The 12,974-nt window shown below is 28.2% G+C and overlaps 1 protein-coding gene across 3 annotated transcripts in view; it reads right to left on the minus strand.

Annotated features, from left to right (window-relative positions):
• Positions 1 to 12,974, minus strand: part of LOC135951473 (pseudouridylate synthase RPUSD2-like) — a 196,701-nt gene that overhangs the window by 132,240 nt on the left and 51,487 nt on the right. The window lies entirely within an intron of this gene.

Genomic DNA, 12,974 nt, shown 5'->3' on the forward strand with positions numbered 1-12,974 from the left:
AAATAAAAATACAAAATATATGTGGCAAAAAAAATAGTTATACTTTTTATGTGATAAAAATTAATATATGTAATATGACGTAAGACTGAATTTTAATTGTTACGTTTCTTTGTTTTTATGTTATTTTTTTATTTTTGTAAAAAAAACTTGAAATAAAATTTTACTTTTTTGAACTATAAGCGCATTTTAAAATTTCCAGTTATTTTTTCAAAATCCAGGTCAATTTTTTCCGTCGTCCAGTTATTTGACTTTTGTTATCTGGCAACCCTAGCTCCATAGCTTATCTCCAACACAGTGTATAAAATTAAATGTTAAGTAACTGTTATCTTAAAATTTTTTTGCATTTGCCTAATTCTATTATTTTCCTGTTAAAAAACAGACGTTTTTAAATCAGCAAATATTAGTTTTTGGTTAACATAAGAACAGATTTAAGAATGAAATTAATACATAATGTATTCTTCTTAACATAATTGTTGTTTTGCTTAACATAGACAAAACGTGATCACGGTCACTGTTTAAAAGAACAATGATTTATAAATCACGTTTACTGAGAACGACGTTCTTCATAAATCACGGGGTCGCTCATCTCTAACGTGAGTATTCAGTGCTACTGCAGCGACTGAAATAGTGTTTATAAACCGGTTAACCGGTTAACCGAAAAACCGGTTTTTCTTCGAAATCTCGGTTTTTTGCGAACCGGTTAATTTGAAATGTTGATTTTCGGTTAACCGGTTTATCCGGTTTTTATCACTCGGTTAACCGGTTTTTAAAATTTAGGTCTAAACTTAAGAAATCTCATGGTTTTGTGCATTTTTTATATTCGTTATACACACATCATTGGTCTGATTTGAAACCTAAACTAATGACTTACAATACAAAACTTATTTAGAGCCATTATTACAACTTGCCGTTATAGTTAATGGTAGCGTATGCATTTGCTGCAATACCCTTCTGCCGAAACATTCTCAAAACAATTGTCGAACATCGGAAATGGAAAAATTCCAATTGATCCCTCCACAAATGAGATTTCATTCCCGGACTTCTGCCAAATGCAAATGAATATTCAAGAAGTTGTCGACAAAGTATTCCCAAGTCTTACAACCAACTACAACAATTCGGATTGGCTGTGGGAACATGCAATTTTGGCAGCAACAAATTATGATGTTAACAAGCTCAATAAGCAAATATAATTGCAAATGTCTGGCGAAACAATAAAAAATAGATTGACACAGTAATGAACGAAGAACAAGCCGTCGATTATCCTACTGAATTTTTGAATTCATTGGTAGAAGCCGAAATGCCACCATATGTATTAACATTGAACTGTATATTAAAATCGAGATGCAATATAAAACAGACGTTTTCTAAGGGCCAGCAACGCGGAACCCGGTCCGGCCAGCTAGTTATTTATAAAAGTTATGAATTGAAATCAATGATATCAAATCATAGTACATATTTATGTTGAAACTTTTTTCTGTGTATATAAAAAAAAACGTACTCTTAATAAAGTTTTTTCTTTATAACTCCTGAACTAATTGAGTCTCGATCGAAATTTTTCTGCCCGAATATAGTAGCTAGTTTCGGTGTCCTCATACCATGTTCCTTTATAATTTTTAGCACCGCGATCTTTGATATTTTTTACATTGAAATAAAATTGACCTTTAACCTTTTGGAAATAAACAATTTTATTCACACCATTTTAAGGACAATATATTTGCCTTTAAAATGGAATCAAAAATTATGCTGGTCTTTGAGTAGTTTCAAAGTTATGGGCACTGCAATTTTGTATATATAATTTTAGGTAATTTTAAAAAATTTTTCAATTTTCAAATCGCGTTATATTTATGGTCTATCGGGTGCCCCGATAGACCAGTCGATAGTGTGCTGAACTATTAATCTGAGGGTTGCGGGTTCGATTCCCGCCAGAGACTCTGGGTGTAACTGCAGACAAGCAAAACGCTTCGCAGTTTGTGTTTGTTTTTAAAAAAAAAAAAAGTTTCCATTGAAAAAGTCACTTATATGAGGACCATATGAGATATATTATGTATTTATGTGGTAAATTTCATTAAAATCGGTGATGGTAAATACGACTGATGTCCCCTTTCACATGGATCCTCTCACATTTCACATTCGTAGAGAATGATTCCGTTACGCAGGAATTGAAGATGTTGATTTTGTGTAGCTTAGAAATTTGGCAAGAATATGTTTGCTGCATCATAAAAACTACAAATTTTAAAGCTGTGTATACTTTATAGGACATTTTATGCTTTTACACATATATGACGGTTAACCGGTTTAACCGGTTTTTTCGATGTCGGTTAACCGAAAAACCGGTTTTTTAAAAAAGGCCAATTTTCGGTTAACCGACAAACCGGTTTTTTGAAAAGTCGGTTTTTTATAAACACTAGACTGAAACTACAACTAGTAAGGAAATTCGGTTCATTCGCCAAAATATGTCCAAAAAATTTGTTTTTCTCGAAAATCGCAAAATTTAAATCGCAGGTACGGAAAAACTATAGGAGGTATTGTCATACTTTTTTCATATTTATATTCCCTATTATGTTGTAAATAAATCCCCATGTGTGATAAAAAAATTATGAAATTTTTTTAACAAAATTTTTAAAAATTTCAAAATGGAGTTTTGAAACTGCCGTTAAAAAAATATTTTTTTTTGGTTATACCTGCGAATAGGTTAACGGTATCCTACGAAGACAAAAACTCATATACAAGTAAATATGGATATATTCTAAGTAAAAATAAGCTTTTATTTTAATATTTCTCAAAATATGTTCATTTTGTTCCTACATTTCTTGTTCAAGTGGCCTGAGCATTTAACATTTTTTAACCAATTTTTGTGTTTTATATCTTATTAGAACGACAATTACGTACACATTTCGATTATTTTAAATTAATTTGCAAAAGTAATTATTTAATGGCAAAATTTTTACAAATACTGAAAAAATTGCACCTCAAAAGTAAATCGCAAGTCGACACGGGTTGCAATCATGATAGAAAGACAAAATTTCATATTTAAATTCAAAAAAAAAAAAAAAAAATTTGGGACACTCTAATGTACATTGTTGAATCTATATATTTTTGTGAAATTCATTCACATATGTCCGTTTCAAGGTTCAATTTATTGTTTCATAACTGAATTTAGAAGATTTCACTGTAATAAAAAAACTTTAAAACAAAAACTACACAAAGAGGATAAATAATTTAAAATTGTTTACTGGGCAATTAGTCGAATGAACGATTCTACTGACAAGTTAAACAAATTGACTTATTTGAAATAACCGAAAGTAGGCTACACTAACATCAAACTTCCCACAACTCGCACACTAATACTCTTTCAAAGCAAGTATGTACATTAGGGTGCTTCTTAAATTGGACGTTTTCAGTGCATCCAAAGACTAAAATTAATTGTTCTCAAATTCCAATTATAAATAGGTTTTTAAATATACAATTTTTTTGACATCGTTATTAAATCATTATAACTTTTGATATTTCAAAACCCAAATTTAATATTTCGTTTAACGATTTAAATTTTTTTTCTCAACTATAATAAATACTAACTGAGATTTCACTTTTTCGCGATCGAGAAACAAGTTCAAGCTCCAAATGCATTGAAGTTTTGTATATGCGTAGTACGTTTTTTATTAATTAAAAAAGTAGTATTTTTGTGTAATGTGGTTAGTGAAACTAAAAATAAAATGTACAACTTATTCAAACGTTATCCGATTTTGCTAAAATTTTCATAATTTTTATTTTAGACGACAAAGGACAAGGACCACCCTAATGTACATAGCATGTATGCAAGCAATTCAGAATAAAATGTAACAGTAAAAAACGCAAAACATACAGTCAGCGTCTAAAGAAAGTGTACAACTTGTTTTTACATTTAAAACATTTTATTTACATATTAAAAAACAATTTTTTCTCCAGTTCTAGTATATTTAACAAAACATTTAATTGTTCTCTTGCAATATATAAACAAAAAACTAAACTATTTCAACTGCAACAAAAACAGTAACAACAAAACCAAAAATACTCCATTTTTAACGCGTCAGAAAAAAGTGTACACATTTAGAATTGCAATAAGATTTTTCTAGCTACGTAAAAAAATATATTGTTATTCTTTATTTTTGCCTAGATTATAATTTTTTGTGGATCTTGCTGTTAGTCTCGAGATTTTAAGATAGTAGCTTTTCTTGTTTGATCGCGAGAACTTTAAAACCAAAATGGGAAAACAAACTGCAATTGAAACAAGAAAGTAAGTCATAAAATTTAAAAATGAAGGCAAATCGTCACGTGAAATCTCCTCTGTAATAGGAAGAAGCCATAATACTGTAAAAAAAATTATAGACAAACAAAAAAAATTTAGAATTTTAGAAGATCAGCAACGTGCCGGAACACCAAAACGCCTTAACAACCTTGAAATACGATCGATTGTGAGAGCAGTGAAGAAAGTATTCACATTAAGTGCAGTAAAATTATGCGAAGAATTAACAGATTCGTCTGGAGTGAGAGTTAGTAACAGTACGGTTCGCCGAGCGCTACACCCAAGAGAATAACCCCAGAGATCCGAGAGAATAACCCCACATTTCCAAACGAAATAAAGAGCGACTTCGAGAATTCGCAAACAGGTATAAAAACCAAGAAAATTGTTTTGGAATAATGTGCTGTTTACGGACGAAAGCAAGTTTGAGATTTTTCGAAGTAAAAAAAGGAGTAAAATTTGGAGAAGCAAAAATCAAGAGTTCGACCAAAAAATGTACTATCCACCGTAAAGCATGGTGGTGGTTAGGTGATGGTGTGGGGGTGTATGGCTGCAAGTGGCATGGGAAAACTCATATTTATTGATAGTTTGATGAGCAAAACCGATTCTTATAGAAAATATGGAACCCATCATTAGAAAATTAAATCTAGATCGAATCTGGATCTTCCAACAGGACAACGATCCGAAGCATACTTCTTAACTTGTTAAAGAATGGTTGTTGTATCATACACCGAAACAACTGGAACACCCCCCACAGTCACCGAACATTAATCCCATTGAACATCTGTGGGAGCATTTTGACAGACAGATCAGAAAATGAAATATTACCAGCAATGACTCTCTACACGAAATCCTGCAGGAAGAGTGGTTCAAAATCCCAACATAGGTGACATCAAAATTGGTAGAAACAATGCCAAGGGGGCTTGCAACTGTTTTAAAACCCAAAAGATGTCAAATAAAATACTAAACACGTTTTTTCTTCTAATTTCCCTAAACTGTACACTTTCTTTTGACGCGTTAAAAATGGAGTATTTTTGGTTTTGTTGTTACTGTTTTTGTTGCAGTTGAACTAGTTTAGTTTTTTGTTTATATATTGCAAGAGAACAATTAAATGTTTTATTAAATATACTAGAACTGGAGAAAAAATAGTTTTTTAATATGTAAATAAAATGTTTTAAATGTAAAAACAAGTTGTACACTTTCTTTAGACGCTGACTGTACATACATATCAGAGTTGGGGGTAGTGCACTAATTTTTAACTATCACTAACAGTTAGTGGTAGTGCAAAATAATTCACTAAGTTTTTTAATGTTTAGTGATTAGTTGAAAAATATAAGCCTCACCCAACAATAGTGATAGTGTAGTTAGTTAACTAATAATATTTTGAAAATAGTTAAAATATTTTTTTTGCATCCTAATGAAATAATTTTTTCCACACTAAAATTTTTAGTTTAAAAAAATATTCCTGCACTATTTTTTTCAGCAAAGAAATGTTTTACTCCATTCATAGTTTAAGTTAATATATAAAAATACTTCTTTTTATAAGTAATGACATTTCCTTTTCTTTTTAAAGCATGGGATGTAGTTGGTGTATCTTCTAATGCATATATAGGGTCCATTATACTGTCATCGCTATCAAAGTCTGTATTTTCCATTTTTAATATATCTTTTAACAAATTAAATCTTGTAATGTCCTATAATTTCTTCAAGCCATTATTTTTATTTAGTTTTTTAAGTCAAAATTATTTTTCATTATATATACATACATATATATTTAATATTCTAGTTTAAACTGGAATAACTTCATGATCACTAATTTTGAATATATTAGTGCAAAGAAAATTATTGAAGCTTTTTTTAGTTATTGTTAAATTTTTTAACTATTTGATCTACACTACACTACTACTCAATTGATTTATAGTTAAAAAAATATCACTATCACTAAAAAATATTAGTGATAAAAATATAAGCTTCACTACCACTAAAGCTGATGAAAATTAGTTTAAAAATATATTTTTTAAAATAATATTTAGTGCTAGTGAAATGTTGATTGCACTCAACATTTAGTGCACTACCCCCAACTCTGATACATATTATGTATGTGTGTGTATATGGGCTAAAACTCAATTTTGTTGAAATTGAGTTTTAGCCATTTTGCCCCTTCACTAAAACGACTATGCAGATTGAAAAAAGTTAAGCCTTACTTAAAGGTAATTTTATTGCGGATTTTTTTCAGTTTATTCAATAAACTAAACCGTTTTGGAGTTACATGAATATATATTGTGCAACCTCCTCCATTTTCGAAATAACGGTATATCTCGAAAACAAGAGCTAACCTAAACAAGTAAGAGAGCTATATTCGGCTGTGCCGAATCTTATATACCCTTCACCAAATTATACTTCAAAATTTATTTTTTTAATTTTTTGGAAAAAAAATTTTTGAATTATTATTTTAATTTTTTTAAATTTAAAATTTTGTTTTTAAATTTAAAAATTTTTTAAAAATTTTAAAAATAATTATTTTGTTTTTAAATTTTTTTGGTGAAAAAAAATAGTTTTAAAAAATATTTTTTCCGATTTTGACCCATTGTAGGACCAACTTACTATGGTCTTATATACGTCGTTGCAAAGGTCTATCATTAGATATCCATATTGTCTATATTAATGGCTTAGTAATTCAAATATAGGTCAAAAATAAGTCAAAAATTGAGGTTGTACTGGTTTTTTCCTCATATCTCCGTTATTTGTGGACAGATTTTGCTGATTGATTTCAACAAACAGACGGACAGACAGACAGACGGACATGGCTTATTCCACTCCGCTATCTATCCGCGATTTGTTAGTGCATATTTTTGCATATATTACCCTTAAATACATATTTTTGCATATATTTGTTTTATGAGCATATTTATGTCATATTTTGCGTTTTTAGAGCATATTTTACTGTTTAATAGCATATTTTGAGTTTATCAAAAACAAATTTTGTCTTACTTATTTTTCGCTGTTGTGTTACAGGTTTTTACTTCCATTGTTTAAAAATCAAAATTGAAAAATAGATGGCTTTTCACCAAAAAAAAAAAATTTAAAAAACAGAATTTTTTTTTTTAAAATTAAACATTTTTTTATCCAAAAAATGAAAAAACTGAAAAAAAAATTTTTTTCACCTAAAAATATTTAAATTTTTTATTTTGAAGTATTAATTAAAGGGTATATAAGATTCGGCACAGCCGAATATAGCTCTCTTACTTGTTTTAATATAAAATAAGCACTATTTTAATAATAGCTCCATCTAAATATCAAATTTTAGTTCTAATTCAAACTTAACCGTTCTAAGTGTTAAAGAAATATTGTCTTTTAAATTTGCTCCTGTAACATCAGTTGATGTCGAAAGAACATTTTCTATGTTTAAAAATGTTTTCAGATCCAATAGACAACGATTTTTATTTGAAAATTTAAGTAAATTTTTTTTGGTTAAAAATTATGTACAAGTTTGTTTTTTTAAGAGCATATTTTTTAAATTTTAAGAGCATATTTTAAAGTTTTTACTACATATTTAAAGCGCCTAAAACGCTTTTTTTAGAGCATATTTCCGGTTTCCCTGGTTATTATAGTTAAACTAAAATGTATTGGTTCGCTTATCGATTTAAGTTTTCAAATAAATTATACAGAGATGCTTTTTTACACTACAATTTTATTTTATCCAATAAATCTGCAGATTTCTAATTTTTTTAAGATAAAGTTTGTCAAAAGCTTGCGTTCAGTTTTGAAAACTTTAACGAAGGATCTTGGATGTGCCCCAGCAAAATGTGTTGGGATAAAAGTACCTCGGCTTACAAAGATTTATTTAAACTCTAAAATAAACTAAAATAAAATATAAAATCATAAAAATTTTGGCTTCTAAAAGGAAAAATTACTCAACTTTATTAAATTAAGATTTAGAAGATCTTGGATTCTGAAATTTTTCAGTTTTGTTGCGTTCGGTAGCGTTATTGACACAAAAGTAGTCTGTTTCATAGATTTTATTGTAAAAGAAACGTTTTTTTGCCCATATACATATAAATGAAGATACATACATGTATCATAAATGGATGTATGTATGTATAACCGAGTTTACATGTTAACACTCATATAATTTTTGAGCACGTGATGTAGATGAACATACATACATATGGGCAATTCCACGAGAATGACAAAAATCAACAAAAATTATTGAAACTTTTTTTTAAGATGATTTGAATAGGAGAAAACACTAAAATGTTACTATGTGAAAGTATTTAGAGCTTAATACAATATTTTATTATTGTAATTAGCATGTGGTATAAAATGAATTTGACTCTGATTGTTTTTTTGCTATTATCAACTTGTTTATTGAAACCGATTATATGTTTTATATTTATTTTTTTAGTTTTTGTTTGCAGAATATATGTATGTATATTGTTTTACGTACGATATTAAATTTTATTTATTATAAAATCACCCAAAGATTGTTTTTATTTAAATATGAATGATTATATAGAAAAAAATATTTGGTTTAATGTAAGCAATTAAAAAAAAACTCTCACGATTTTAGCATATTTCTACATGTACCTCAAAATGACTTTCCCTTTATGTCACGTACGATATACCCTTATTTCGCTCTATATTTTGGACAGCTATGTTTCGAAAGAACTTTTTATTATTTTAAAATATAGTACCCTCTAAATGGAACATAAAGACCAAATTATTTTTCAGATACTCTTATTTTTGCAAAATCTATTCCACTCTATAGGCGTACAAATGTCACGTACGATGACATGGAATTGCCCATATGTTGTGTGTGTGCTTAAAAGCCGGGGGTGTTTTTAAAATATAATTTCAATTGAAAGTGAATGAAACAATAAATAAATAAAGATATAAATATTAAACATAATGTAGACAACCGATACTTTGAGCATTACATTCGGGTAATTTGCAAAATAATTCAATTTATTAAAAAAAAAAAAATTTAATATTTTTTTGTTTTGTAAATTAACTAAAACACCTACACACTATAAGTTTTTTATGTTTAAATTGTTGTTTTTCTCGATTTATTCGATTTCAGTCAAGTTAATAGATAAATATTTTCTCAAATCTCTGATAAACATAAATATTTGTTTATTTATATGTGTAAATGGCTGTAGGTTGCTTGCTGCACACACTCTAATAATATTAATTTGTAAACATCCGAAATTCGAGCAATTCATTATTTTATCTAGTCACTCAATAAACCGAACATAACTATCTATACAAGTTCAATTCGAATGTTTATACTGTGAATGTTGAATTAGTTTTTAATATTTATTTTTAAAAAAAAAAAAACTTTTAATTTTAATTCATTAATAGTTTCGCTACATGTTTATATTCAGTTATTTCCATTCACCACATTTATCTACATACTCGTACTAATATTCATTAGGTTTTTTATTTTTGTATTCAAAATATTGTCAAATTACATAATGTTATACCGACCGTTCTGAAGTTTTAAAAATGGAACAATTTTGTAATAAAAAATCGTTTAGAAAACTGTAAGTCCCTAATGTAGTTATGATGTCTAGAAAATTGATAGTTATTTTCTTAAGAATAATAAGCCATAGGTTAAGAATGAATTTTTTTTTGCAATTTGCATATACAATTCATAAAAAAATGAGTATTTATTGTATTGTATAACATAAAACCCTTTCCAAGTCCATTTTTTTGTCGAATAATTAAAAAAAAATTAAATAAAATGTTGAATTTTTTTAGAAAAATTTATTATTAGAATTTTTTATTTTATAATAAAATTTAATAAATAATAATAATAATAATAGTAGTACAGAGTTATAATAATAACAAGTAAGATAGTACACTAAGAAAAAGAGCACAATAATTTTTCTTCAAAATTTCAATAATTTATTTTCATGAATAATTTACGGAAGAGGGCCTTATATGGGAGCTATAACTAATTATGGACCTATCGCCATGAAATTAGGTCGTGTCATTTATGTCTACATGAAAGTTATTTGTGTTGAATTTTGTGCAGCTATCAACATTTTTAAGAGATTTATATGGGAGCTATGACTAATTATAGACCGATCACCATGAAATTAGGTCATCTGATTTATTTCTATATTAAAGTTATTTGTGTTGAACTATGTGTAGCTACTAGGGATGCCAATCCCGAAATCCCGATCCCGAAAATCCCGGGATTTTTCGGGATTAACAAATCCCGAAAATTACGAGATTTTTTTAATATTTTAGGATGAAACCTAGAAAGCTAAATTTCAGCATACTTATAATACTAATATAAAACAAGTAAGAGTGTTATATTCATCTTTTATACCCACCATCAATATGTAGTTTTGGTCTTCTATGGGGACTTGAATCAGTATTTATGAATGAATGAAATTTATGTTAATATCATTATATATAAATTATTTATTGACAATAAAATATTTTCTGATATAGAGGTTATATTATTATGGACTGGTCCTCACAAGAGTTGGTAGAAAGATTAATTTTCATATACAACTTGTTTATTAAATTGTATCACTATAATAATTATTATAAGACAATTATGAATGTTAAAGTCATTTTCTGAAGGGGACCATGTATGGGGACTAGGGACAAATGTAGCTCGGTTTTTGCAATACTTTATATATATTTTAATTCAATCCATTAGTTTTTGCTTTGTTATATTTCTACTTAGTGTATTAACGAAATAAATAGTTTTTATTGTTAAACTTGATGTTTTTTTGACATTTATTTAAAATCCCGAAGTCCCGAAAAATCCCGGAATCCCGGGATTTACATTTCTAAAATCCCGAATCCCGGGATTTGTAAAACCAAGTCCCGTTTGGCATCCCTAGTAGCTACCAACATTATTAAGAGATTTATGCTCGTTAAAGTGATTTTCGGAAGCGGGCCTTATATGGGAGCTATGACTAATTATGGACCGAAATGAAATTAGGTGATATATCTTCCGTATACATAAAACTTATTTGGACAGGAATTTTGTGTAGATACCTAAATTAATTAAACATTTACGACGGATAAAGTCCAATTTCGGGAGGAAATTTATATAGGGGCTAGGTGAAATAATGGACCGATTTCATCCAGTTTCAACAGCTTTGTCTTTGGGCCGCAAAAATTGTATGTACCAAATTTTATCGAAATAACTTCAAAATTGCGAAAAACGAAAAAAGCGCAAAACGAAATGGGTATGTAAATAAAGGAGAGAGTACTTACTTTAAATCGGTACTAGGTTTTTTACGAAATATTAGGAATTCCCTAAGTCCTTTCCATCAAACCTTAAATTTATGTAAAATTTAATACATTTTTAAAAATAATATGAAAGCGATTTCAAAAGTGGTGGAATCATATGCGTACATTAAAATTAAAGCTATGAAACCATTTTAACGAAAACCGTTTATTTCATAAAAATCCTTTTTGAAAATAAAAAGTTATAGCAATTGAATTTTCAAAATTTATTATAAAATCCTATTTTTCAGTCAGATAATAAAAAGGTGCATATTGAATCACCCTGTTTATAGGGAAAATGTTTACAAAGAGACTTGAATTTTTGGCTTCCGAGGTTCTCAGGTGTTAACTTTAATATGAGTATTTAAAATTAAAAATTGGCGGCAAAATAAAATAAAAACTTTAGGCCGCTATTTCAAAATTAGCAACACTGTTGATCAAAGGGTTAAAATTTACAAAATGGAATCTTCCAAACTCATGAAATATTTCTCCGAAGTTTTATCAAAATCCGCTAATAAATACACAGTCCGATATATTCAAATGAAAAATCACAAATATTACAAAACTGAATCATTGAAACAAACCCTTCAGTTTATATTTTCTATGGATTGAGCAGTAATATTCTGAATTGGATTAACTAACTTTAAAGTCTTTTAGCAAATTTTTCCCAAATATAAATTTTCAACATATGTACATACATAAGTCAAATCACAGATATGGCAAAACTATGAGAGGTATATACATATGTATGTAAGTAAATACGAGTATCCGAAATAAAATCTTAAATTTTTAGAATTTATTTGACTTTAAAAAGTTTGAAATTGTAAAAATGTTGTAAAAAAAATTATTTATTTTGGCCTCTAATGGGAATGGGTAAACGTTAATCTGGTTAAACAAAAATTCAAAGCGGAGCTTATCGGAATCTTGTCTATTTTTCTATTTTGCATAAATTTTTTTAAAAAACTGTATATTTATTATTCGATTTAAATTAAATTTTAAGAATTTGACTTTTATATCAAGTGTCACAATAGCCGACACGCAGAAATCAAAAATATTCAATTATAAATAGGTGTTGAGTGTGTGTGAGTGAGTTAAGTTATTGAGTATTGAATGTTTGTTTACAATTACTTCACTGTCGCAATAAAAACACATGTAAGACAATGTTACAGATACGAGTACGACTATGTAGACGATAGATAGATAGATGTTGCAACAGTCAGTAAGTAGTAGCACAAAAACATTTTCCGTCTTTGACGGATGCAAGTAGTACGTAGTAAGTACACCACACAATATATGTACTATTGCAGTGCATGTTTGGATGGATGTGTAAATAAGTATCGAATGTCATTCATTAGTTAGTTTATTACATATTTCGAATATATTTCGTTAGTTTGAATGAAATACAATCACGTGTAACCAAGCGCAACAATTTCAAAACATA

Source organism: Calliphora vicina, chromosome 2, assembly GCF_958450345.1.
Source record: "Calliphora vicina chromosome 2, idCalVici1.1, whole genome shotgun sequence".
NCBI lineage: Eukaryota > Metazoa > Arthropoda > Insecta > Diptera > Calliphoridae > Calliphora > Calliphora vicina.